Here is a 12,668-nt window from a genome sequence, read left to right as displayed (position 1 = left end):
CACTCACAGACCCGCTTGCTGCATCCTTTGTTCTTGTTGGCCGTTTTGGTTTGTTCTTTCCCTCCTCTCTGCCGGTCGGAGAGTGCTGACTTTGTGGGCGGGGGAGGGGAGCAGGGTTCTGCGCTTCCCTCCCTTCTCGTCCTCTTTTATGGCAACTTTCTTCTTCGGGCAGTTTGCTGGAGTCGTCTGTTTATCTTCCGTGTCCCAGTTCTCACTGGGACCTGCCACTTTTCCTCCCTATTAACTTTTTTTAATGGGAGATCTTACTCGCAGCGTCTCCTCGCCGCCATGTTGCTCCGCCCACTGGCTATACTTTTTAATCCTAGAGGCATTTTATAAATTGTCTTCACATTTCCTTTCCCCAATCAGCAATTAGCCTTCTTCAGAGGATAACTCGGCATCTATACAAGAGCACTTTCATTTACATACCCATCTTCAAGGAGGAATTTTTGCTTCTGGGTCACTTATAGCAATCATACCTCTCAGTTCTTGATCCTTCCTCCCTACCATGCTAAATTAAGGAGTAAGCCTGAAGCGAAAATATATTATTGAGCAAATGAATATTAAAAAAGATTCCAGCAGAACTTCTAGCCCAGGTGCAACGAACATTCCAACGCAGGCATAATCAACAAGTTTGCTTACTTACAGCTCCTTCCCTTTCAAGATTCATGGCCAGGGCCTCAGCACTCTTATCTGCAAGGTCAGGCAGCCAACCAGCTGGTCTCTCTCTCCAAGGTCATCCTTCCTCCTGCTTTGCCCCCCTTGTCTGGGGACTTTGCTGCAAATGGTTGTGCCTGCTAAAAAACAATGCTATCAATGTAACAGATATGGAGACAGCTATGTATAAAAGGAACCCTTGGTCTTTAAACTGGTGCTCAGACCTTAAGGGACTACCCAGGTCTGGGATCTCATGCATGAGTAATAAAGCTTCTCCTGACCTCACCATTCTTGAAGTACAGCTTGTTCTTCCTCTGCCTGGGTAAATGGCTAGAATTCATTTCTACAACAAGCCACCTTCCCATCCCACATAATCCTAACACCCATCCCAGAACAATGTACCCATAAAGATTCTATACCGACTGATGGGCTGCTGCCTATTTTGTCAGCCTCTTAATAAAATAGTTCCAGGGACTCAAGAAGCAGAGAAATCTAAGAAAGATGGGGCAAGAGTAGTGGTGGCCCTGGAATTTCTATTAAGAAAGATTTAGGGGGGCTTCCCCTGGGGGCACAGGTGGTTGAGCTCTGTGCTGTGAAGCTGTCTGTAGCCTCTGCAGCGCTGGTTCGATCCTGGCTGGCCGGCGAGGGTCCCACATGGCGCGCCAGACCTCTCCTGTTGTGCCCACTACTCCTTTCAGCAGTGTAGTTCATCTGCCTGTTCTGTTCCCCGCTCTGTCTCTGGTGAATCCTCTCACCGTCCTGCACATCTGGCCTGTACCCTGGTTCTTGTGTAAAATGAATAAATAAATCTTAAAAAAAAAAAAAAAGAAAGAAAGACTTAGGGGCAGGCATCTGGTTGGAAGTTGCCTGAGGGAATGGCCCTAACATGTCTTTGTATAACCAGATCAGATATTTGCCTGAGGAGGTCTATTGTGTGTGGAGGTTGGGAGGTTACTTCTTTCAATATACCCTGGTAGTGTCAACAAACCAAGTGAAGTCATTGTGGAGAAACAAATCTGAATTAGACTAACTTTAAAGAAATACTTTCTCAGAACCATCATTTGGGCTATGATATGCTAGCAAGTAGAAATCATTTTTAAGTACTACTTAAAATGATATAAAGTGTATGATTTTAAGGATTTAATGAGAGTAAAAGACAGTAAATACAGCAATTTAACTTATATATACCCAAAAGAATACGCAAAAATATGCTCACACAAAAAATTTGGGCAATATTCATAGAAGCATTACTCATGACTGCCAAAAAATGTAAACAAACCAAATGTCCATTAGCTGATGAGCAGATAAGTAAAATGCAGTATATCCATACAATGCAATCATTTTCAACTATAAAAGGAAATGAGGTACTGATACAGTCATTATGTTACAGGGCAGGGAGAGGGGCAGCCCAGACTCCGCAGCCCTGCCTGTTCTAAATAGGTTCTGCCATCTGCTGCATCAACACAAAACATATGAGACTTTAATGGGAAGGAACTTTAATATACTTAGGAAACAAGACAGGAAAGGCAAAGAATCTAGTTTCCAAATCAAGCACCCAAAGTTACCCATCCCCTTGGGGGTAAAAGTCCACCCAAATGGGATTGGCCCAGAGCAAGGCCCCAAAGCCTGCCCCAAGTCTAAAGCACCTTCCAGTGGAGACCCACACAAAAGAGTCAGAAACAACCAGACAAGTCTGGGAGGAAAAAAGCAAAATCAACATCAAGACAAAAACTGTTATAGGGCAACCCCGATATAAAATAAAACGGGTTGTCTGGCTGTGGGTCCTCACCCACGTGCTTAAAAGGGACTTATGAATACTCCACTACAGGCATACACAAAAGGTTAATAAAAGGTTTATTTACAAGGGAAAGGGAATTAAGGAAATGTACAACTCAGGGAGAAAATAGGGAAATAAAGTCTTTAATGGGTCATACCCTATCAGCTGACCTGGAAACACAAAGGCACTCTCAGAGCTGGCTGGATGCTGCGAGCTGGCGGGGAGCCAAAATGGGGTAACCCCCTCCAAAGCCCACGTGTCTGGCTTTATACCAACCTGGCTGCTTAACCCCACCCTCAGGTCCCAGCCACCTTCCCTTTGGTGGTGATGGGATTTGGAGTTCCCAGTGTCTTTTGGCTTTGGCCTGGGGTGGGGGGTGGAGTCCACAAAGCCTGTATGGAATTAACTTTAGGACATCCTTTGCCCCCTAACAAAACCACCATTGTCACCTCCCCACGGGTCTCACCCACATCTGTGTCATCCAGTCCATGACCAAAAGGCAAGCGCAGTTTCTTCACATATCTCTCGGCTCCATGTGCCTCCTCCAGGTCTCCTTCTGGCTCCATCCTGCCCTTCCTCACTCTCCTTTCCAGCCTCTTCTCTTCCCTACTCAGCTCCACCCTCCCTTGGGTATGGCAGGAAACCTGGAACCTACCCCTTTCCTGTGGACCCCCTGTTACAATTATGTAGAGGAAGCTTCAGAACACATTAAGTGAAAGAAGTCAGGCATAAAAAGACACATTGTATGATTCTATTTATATGAAATGTCCAGGAATAGGCAAATTTATAGAGATAGAAACTACACTAGTGGCTGCCAGAGAATGGGGGGAATGGGAAAAATTGAGGCCAGCTGCTAATGACTATGGGAGTTTCATTTTGGGATGGTGGAGAAGTTCTGGAATTACATAGTGGTAGTAGTGTAACAGGGTGGTCCCCAGGAAAGGGGGAGGTTCCAGGTTCCCTGCCCCACCCAAGGAAGGGTGGAGCTGAGCAGGAAGAGAAGCAGGAGAAGAGACTGAGGAAGGAAGCAGGATGGAGCCAGGAGACATGTGAAGAAACTGTGCTTGTCTTTTGGTCGTGGACTGGGTGACAGATGTGGGTGAGACCCATGGGGAGGTGACAATGGCAGCTTTTATCTTGATGTTGATTTTTCTCTTTTCCTTCCGGGCTTGTCTGGTTGTTTCTGACCCTTTTCTGTGGGTCCCTACTGGAAGATGCTTTAGACTTGTAGCAGGCTTTGGGGCCTTGCTCTGGGCCGATCCCATATGGATGGACTTTTACCCACGAGGGGACGGGTAACTTTGGGTGCTTCATTTAGAAACTAGACTCTTTGCCTTACCTGTATTGTTTCCTAGTTTTATTAAAGTTCCTTCCCATTAAAGTCTCCTATGTTTTGTGTTGATGCGGCGGATGGCAGAACCCATTTAGAATAGGCAGGTTTGCGGGGTTTGGGCTGCCCCTCTCCCTTGCTCTATAACAGTAGCTTTATAGCACAGTCACTATACAAAAAATCTACTGATGGGTGATGGAGGACAGGGATAGAAAAACTGAAAAGGAGGTGCTCACAAGACCAGAAACCTGGCTCAAGAAATGCCAAGAGCTGGAGGTGGGGGTTGAAGGGATTAGCACAGCCATTGACACAGCTGTGGAAACCAAGATCCTTAGGTGCCAGTGCCCAGATTACAAAGCATAAGGTCCAAGCAGGTATCAGACTGCAGTAGGGAGTGTCTAGAGCACAGGCCCAAGGGTAAAGATACGGAGATTGGGCCCAACACACCCCAATGGTAAAGATATGGAGATTGAGCCCATTGCGGAATGTCTGGTTGGGTCTCTTTCAGATTCTACAAAGTTATCCAAAATCAGCGAATAACCCAAAGGCTCACAAGGAGTGACCCATCCCAATCAGAAGAGGACTATATCAGTGCAGTCTCTGCACAGCCTGTGGCAGCAATTCATCTGCCCACCTGTGACTATACAGGTGTTTCTTTTCACCAACTCTCTCCTCTGCAGGGCAGCAGCTTCCTGCCTGTCCCTGACCTGTACCTGCCGGGACTTCTCCTCACTGACCTCCCTCAGTGGAGGCCGCTCTCCTCAAGGCCACCTGCCTGTGACCATGCAGGCCTCTCTCAGCAAAACTTTCGGGGCAGCTCTTCCTGCCCGCTTGTGTCTATGCAAGTGTCTTTTACTCTTCCGTGTCTTTCCCTAATAAACCTGTCCTTTAAAGATAACTACCGTCATTGTCTCATGGAGAAACTCGCCTGGGAAACTCGCTGCGTGCTGCTGAAACGAGAGCTCTGGTGACACCTTTCTCAGAGTGAACCCAAGGGCCCCGCACTCCACACCCACAGACTCCAAAAACAACAACAATGGGTATAATTTAAAATGGTAAATTTTATGTTATGTGAAATGCATCTCCATAAAGAATATGGTCAGAAAAAAATTAGGTAAATTCTAGTTTATCTTCTACATTATCACAATGGTTGTTATGTAAGCAGAGTCTCAAAAGATTTTAAAATATTTGTTTTTTTGTGTAGGTGAAATTTACAAAAAATATACATTTGCTATTATTTAATTTGCCAAGATCTGACCTATTGTATGTATTACCATGAACTCTGAATTAGATGGTCTTAAATAAAATAAATTTTACTGTTGGCTATCACTAACCTACTCTAAACAGGATGAAAGTGTATTTTTATGATCATGTATTGAACACCTGGTGCTTGCTAGACACTGTGCTAAGTACTCAAGAAGTAAAGAGATCACTGAATCTTAATATTTGTTCTATAGAGCCAAAACATGCACAAATATCCACCTAAATAAAGGAAAGTCAAGGGCCACACCAAGTATGAGGTCCAATGGTGAACACTAGAGGCATTCAGAAGAGGGGGAAGGTAAAGCCTCCTGGAGGAGATGGATTGGTGGAGGTGAAAGAGGATGATATCTGGGTAAATGAAAGAAAAGCAAAGACTCAGGGACAGGAAGGCTGCGGAGCATTTGCTTAGCACCTGGTCTCTGCGGAGATCAAGACTATTTCCCCTCACCATCATTTTTCTTCTAACTTCCCTACTACGGCCTCAGTGTATTTATCCTGTTTTAGAGTTAGAACAATCAAAGCACTGAGATTTTAAGGAGGGCTCAGTTAGTAGAAAAATAAACTATAGTATGAGTAAGAAAGAAGGATTTGTGGTTTTCCTTGGAAAAGATGTTCTCTCGCCTTCCAGACTCCAGCCAGCTTTTGGTAAGATATGTCATTAGAAGGAAAATTTAAGTTGTTTTTAAAGCATCAAATTTTTATTAGACCTTGTCCAAACTGCAATACTATGAAGATAGAGAGCTTTTGGAGTCTGTAGACTTCTTTCTTTCCAAGTGCAGTGGAAGAGATTGGAGTTCTAAGTAAATTCCAACCAAACCTAATTAAGTAAGTTAAATAATAATTCAGGAAAATGTACCTTTAAGAATGTGTTCTGCTTTCTCAAAAAAAAAAAAAAAAAGATAAAGAAAATTTGGTGAATGCAAATGTAGAAATTGAAAAGTTATATATACTTGGGTATAGAAGAGTAGCACTTTCATGTGATAGCTCCAGTGGAGAATACAACTGGTCCGGGAGCCAAAAAACCAGACAGCTCCCATGCATTACCTTTTTTTACTGTGTTCTCTTTCACCTGGCCTTAGCATTAGATACCTACAATGTGTGAGGATACACAATGGGGAATGAAATGAGCAAGTTTGCTGCATGGACCACCGCTTTGGGAGTTCCTCCACAAAGAAAAAATAAAATGTTTTTTTTAACTTCAATTTTTTTAAAAAAGATTTATTTATTCATGCATACAAGAAACAGGGTACAGGCCAGAGGTGTAGGGGGTGAGAGGATTCACCAGAGACAGAGTGGGGAACAGAACAGGCAGACTGACTGAAATACACTGCTGAGGTGAGCAGCAGGTGGGACAGGAGAGGTCTGCTGCGCCATGTGAGTTGCTCCCTGGCCTGCCGGGAATCGAACCCGTGCCGCAGAGGCTGCGGACAGCTTCACAGAGCTGTGCTCAACTGCCTGCACCACCAGGAGAGGCCCACAAAGAAAAATTTGACCTCAAAACTGATTTGGGAAAATCCATATATCTCAGTGCATCCTCTTAGACACTGAAAGTTTTATTAACATAATTAAGGCACCCCTCAAAAACAACCATAGGGAGGAAAAACTTTTCTCCCTCTAAAAGTCTAGAGCTTGTGATGTAAAGAGTATTTAAGAAACATTTGTTCATCAATGTTCAATAGAATTTTCTGCAGTATAATGTTTTTGTTGTACAATACGCATCTAGTAGCCACATGAGTCTCCTAGTGTAGAACTTTAAGTGTAGCTAGTACAACTGAGGAACATAATTTTTACTGGTATTGGTTTTAATCAATTTAAATTTAAGTCACCAAGTGCAGCGGAGGCTACTAAGTGGAGATATACAGTTTTTAACACAAATCTTTTAAAATCCCTTTAAAGGAAATTTAAGGGTTTTTTTTTTTTTTGCTATTTTATATGAAGAGAAAAGTGATAGACATGCTAGGAAGTTTTGAGAGAGTTGGCAATATTCTATGGACACCATGATTTTTAAAAGTTCTGCCATCTGAAAATGACTTTTCAAAATTTTTGTAGATCAATTAACCCTCCAAATTTATATTAGGATCACTTTTTTTATTTCCATAGTTGCATGCATCTCGACATTCTACAATTCTTAGAAAAGGAAATGCACCTGCACTGCTCTCAGTAATTTGTTTACCCTCTTTGACCTTCAGGTGTGGAATGGAAACATGTTAGGCTCATGGGTGAACTTCACAGCTGACAGTTTGGAGGAGCCCTGGACTTCCAGTTAGATCTAGTCAGGCAAAAGACCCTATCAAGCAGCTTGATAAAATTCCAAAATTTTCTGTTTAAAAGGTTTCCTTCCTCCAAAAGTTTATTTTATTTTTACATCTACTTTGTCTTTGAAAACAGGTCTTCTTTATTTTTAGAGTTATGAATAACATTCGTCCAACAAAATATTTTCAGGTTAAGTGGCATTGGTAGTAACATTGAGAAGGCTATAAAAATGGCAACTTTTATTTCTTTATCCCTTTTCTTATGATACTTGGCTTTTGATGTCTTGAGAAGGTTTTAGAACACCTCCCAATTATTCACACATTGGCTTATTTTCAACTTTTTCTGCAGACATCCGGAACCCATGTCGCCTGCCTCCACAGGCTCTGTGCTTTGTGGCTCCAGCTTCTCTCCCTTCTCACAAAGACTTTCTGTCTGTCTTATACATGGAAAGGAACTGCAGGGAGCACCATACCCAGCAAGAGAAGAGCAGTGTCTCCAACCTTGGTAACAGCCAGAATTCCTATCTCCTCCATTAAAAGTGCCTTTGGAAGAGTTGGTGGTATGGCAAAAAAAAAAAAAAAAAATTATATTAATCATTGTTTTGAACAACAGCTACAAAGGAAGTACAGATTCTCTCCATTCTATAAATGTATAGAATTTACTACCAATAGAAATTAATAAGAAGCTGCAATAGTCAATGAAGAAATTCTCTGGATGCCTACATATTTATTAGATATTATTCTATTTACTTTGTGGTTTAGGTCAATAAGTTCAGCTTAACTTCAGTAATAACACTAACTCTTGCCAGGTTGAATCACAGTTTTTTTTGCTGGGCAGAAGCTGAATGGAAAAGCTGGCTTGCTTTCACCAGGTTAAACTTTGGTATGCCTGGAGCAAGTAGAATTGCCTTCATCCTTGGTTGGATCACATAATGGATCCATATTTTAATTCAATCAGATGTTACTACTGATCACTGTCATCAATCAATTCTCCATTTTCCACCAAAGTAAGATCATGTATATTATTCATAAATTAAAATCTGGTGGTATTGGGGATAAAGGGGCAGTGATAACTAAACAGCTCAGTTCCATTTGAAAAATTGAGCTAGGATTTTCACTCACTACCTTCATAGAAATAAAATCAGGTCTCAACACATTAAGGACCTAAGTAAATCTGATGACGGAAAGTAGGATGGTTTATATTGTGTATCCTCTGATATTTGATTTTATTTACATAAGCCTCAGAGTGGGAGAGTAGCCCTTAGGGTGAGGTAAACATGTGTACAGGAAGCTGCTGAAACAACAACTTAATGGCATCACTGGCATTTCCCCAAATCTCTGACAATTTTTCGTGTGGCTGCTCTCATGACTGTTACACATATTACACAGGATTTTGGAAACTATGGATTTTTATCATCATATAAGCTGAAGAAAAACTATTTTCAGTCTCCTTTATTGTCCAAATGGTCAATAATTTATTCTGTATTTCTCTGGCTATAAAACTCTGCAACTGGTGTTGGTTGATACCATTTTCAAAATATCAAGTGTATTGTCCAAAGCCCTCAGTAGCTGACAAAATATATACAATCTGTGAATTTATCTCAGCTTTTTACATTAACTTGATTTTAATTTTTGTGGCATTTTGCTTATAAAAGTTAATATCATATGTTTACTTTTTACTTAATGTGTTCTTCATTGAGTCCTTGTGGACTCATTCAGTGAGAGGCAGTTTCAACAGTCCATGTGAAAGACCTTGATGGCCATGAGATGAAGAGAAGTGCTTGTTTACAAACATCAGGAGGCTGAATTTCTGTATTTGTCAATGATTGTCTGTGAGGTGTGAAGAAGCAACTGACTTCAAGACAACTTGCAAGTTTATGACTTAGATTACTGGATCAGTTAACTAGAAATAGGGTTTTCTACAAGAAACAGATTTGGGGTTTAAAAAGGAAGAATTCATTTCAGACCATGGGTTGCATACATTTTGAAATATCTCTCGGGACTGTTCAGTGGACCAGTTTCTTTCCATATTTTTGACCATGAGCAAGAGAAACATGTTTTACATGAATCTACTCCCACTACAAATTTCATGAATAACAATCATTCTGTACGCATAAGGCACTCTGATATTCCCTATTCTATTCTACATGTTATTTTGAAAATGCTTGTCTCTACTCACTCTACTGATTTCATGTCTATTAATGGATTGTTACTCACAGTCTAAAGAAAAGTGTAGTGCATATTTTTACTTGAATGTCTATGTATGGGGGGTATGCTTAGGTTTGAGATACAGGTGTAGATGAGCAATCATTATAAAAGTGGTAAACAGACCTACAGAAGTGGATTAAATGACTTAGGGAGACAGTGTAAAGTAGGAAGAGTAGAAGGTTAGAGATCTAACTCTGAGATGTAGGGGATTGGCACAGGAAAGTGTGTTTTTTAAAAGCCAATACAAAAGACCCTTTTGCTAAAGAAGGAATGATGTTTAATACCTGAAAAGTTTCTATTAGATTTAAGGATGACTTGGTCATTGGTCACTTTTGTGAAATGTCAGGATCTGAAAGAAGGTAAATTTCTATAGGATGAAGGAGTGAAAAGTAAGGAAACAGAAATAGACAAGTTCTTCAAAAAATGTGTCTCAAATAAAAAAATTGAGATCTATAGGAGATAGAGAAGAAAATGAGTGATAGGATAAAAATAATACCCTATTTTTACTTTTTCAATATAAAGGTCAGGGCAGGTACCTGAGGCAGATGTATGATCACAGAATTAAATAACATGCATTTGCTTTATGCATGTTCTGTTGTGTGAGATCATTCATTCTGGGTGTGTTTGTATATAAAATACACATATCTAATCTCTATTCTGAAAAAATATATTTGTGTGGGTATATCAGCAAAGTTTCTAATTATTCCTTATGCAGAAACCCCAGGATATCCCTGGACACCTTTAGCTATGACAGGACACTGGGGCTTTGGCTGGAAAATGCCCTAGTGTACATACACACATTAAGAACTGCCAGTCTTCCTTCTATTATGGTTAAAAGTAAAGGCTGTAGGCTTTATTTCTTTCAGTGGCAGAAAATTTGTTCAAAGCTTTATTGAACATGCCTTGGGCTTTAGCTTCAGAGGGTAAAGAGTAAGAAGGTGATTATATTTCAGTTTCAATATCAGTTCAATTATCAACTATGTCAAGACATATAATTACCTCATACTTGAATTACTGCCAACAATTAGTAATAACCTACAATCTCCTTGACGTTTCTGTCAAAAATTTCCTATGGTTTCTAAATTAAAATCTGCCAAACTTAAGAAACATAGGTAAAAGATATTATAATAAGGTCTCAGTGGAAAGATAGTTTACTATAAAATCTAGTTTCTCAGCCAGCTGGACAGCATACCTATGTTAAACCTTTCTCTCTTACCAGCCTTTGGTTAAAGATGAAGTGTTTATACATCACCTTGGGATTTAAGGAGGATTATATTTGTTCTAAACTATAAATTTTGATAAATTATGCCCTCCATTTTATGTTCTTAATTAAGAGTCTGAAGGAATTAAGAGAACTCGCTGTTTGTCCTATTGAAAGTAAACTGGTCATTCTTCCCTTTTTGTTTGGAAAGGCATTCCAAACACAAATAAGATACTAGATCAGAAAATGGGTCTGCTGAGTTAGTTCTCAGCTTTTTCTGGAAACCAAAGATTCTTCTTTCCCAGAACTAGGAATTGAGAGATGCCACATGGTCAAAAATGCTTCCATCTACTGGTCAAACTCAGGAATACATTAACTATTCCTGTGCTTAAGATAACTAGTTGCAGCAAATTGCATGTGTTTATCTTTTTTGAATGCTGAGTAATATTCCATGGTATATATGGATGGCGCTGGAAGGGATCATGCTCAGCGAAATAAGCCAAAAAGAAAAAGAAAAATACTGGATGGTCTCACTCATAGCAGGAATCTAGAAAACTTAAATAAGGGACCAGGAAAATGAATAACTATAAGAAAGTGAAAATCAAAATCAACAAAAAACTATGAACCAGAGACACTTTTAGGGGGGCGGGGGCGGGAGGGGAGGGATTGGGGTCAGAATGGGGGGCTGCAATTGTATGGGGAATATAACAATAAAATTTAAAAAAAAAAAAAAAAGATAACTAGTTGAGGACACAAAACAACCTGAATTGAGTCAAGCTTGGTATTGAGTTCAAAAGAGTGGGTTCTTACTGATGGTAAAGGTAAGTTCCAATAAAAAATCAGACTATTTGGAGCAGAGATGGACAGAAGAGTAAGATTAGAATTCAGATTCCATGAGTATCTGTATTCTTTTTCCAAACTGTAAAGTAAATAGATTGAGATTGCTTTGATATATTCAGGCAAAATGTACTCTGTTTCTTGCATTACTAGACTTAGTAGGTTATGGAATTCTGAGTTTGAAGCCAATAAACGGAATGTCTTAGGAGGTAAACTTGCCCTTTTCTCTATATCTAGTTCTGCTCATTGCTCCCATATAGTTAGTCATTTTAATTCATTCCTAAGGATGAAAATACGTGACTTCTTTCCTTTCCAACAGTCACAGAGAGTGATTTGCTCTGGTGAACAGTTGCCAAATAGGACAATGGAATTTGTCTAATTCCTGTGATGACTTTAGATCTAAAATGCCAGGATGCTTGGCCTAGGGGAAAGTGCTGTAAGCTATGGGCATTGTAGCCAAGTCTCCCCAGCATCCTTTTCTCTCTTTGACAGTGACCCTCCTGGGCTGAATTAATGCACAGCTGCCAGTTATCAGGACTTTATCTGCATTTTTGGCATTCCTTCTAACCTGCAGCCTCTATTCATTTAATGGTTATCTGATGGGGACTAATATTAGGTGAAGAGGAATGTTCACATCACATTGGCTTTGGCAGGTGGGGGCTAAAATAGCAGAACTTCAGTTTAAGAGGGGAATGTTTGCTCACTGATAGGAGTTTTTTTGTTCATAGGATTGTGGAATGGGAAGGGAAAGCATTCCAGGGAAATATTCTGGCAAGGAGCTCTTGAAGGAATGATGCCACAGGAGAGGCAAAAAAACAGGTATGATAGGAATACACTTCTCCAAATTATTTTTAGCCATTTTTCAAGAAAATACTTTCTATTTTCAGTATCACTGTTTATACTCAGCTGAGTAATTAATTTGCATTGAACTAATTTGAACAAGAAATATTATGAGTTTTTAGAACTCTCAGCTTTCAAAAAGCAATTTTCTTAAATGATATATTCTTAAAGCATATTTCTGAATTCAGAAGCATTCTCTTTGGAACCTAAAGCATATGCGAGAGTCTCTGAAAAAAAAATTGTATGGAAAGGGGCAACGTGGAGACAGAAAGTTTGGCAATGAAGCAATTGCAGTTATTGTGA

This window comes from Talpa europaea (assembly GCF_964194135.1).
Source record: "Talpa europaea genome assembly, chromosome: 8".
NCBI classification, from domain to species: domain Eukaryota; kingdom Metazoa; phylum Chordata; class Mammalia; order Eulipotyphla; family Talpidae; genus Talpa; species Talpa europaea.
Note: the sequence above shows the minus strand (reverse complement) of the source record.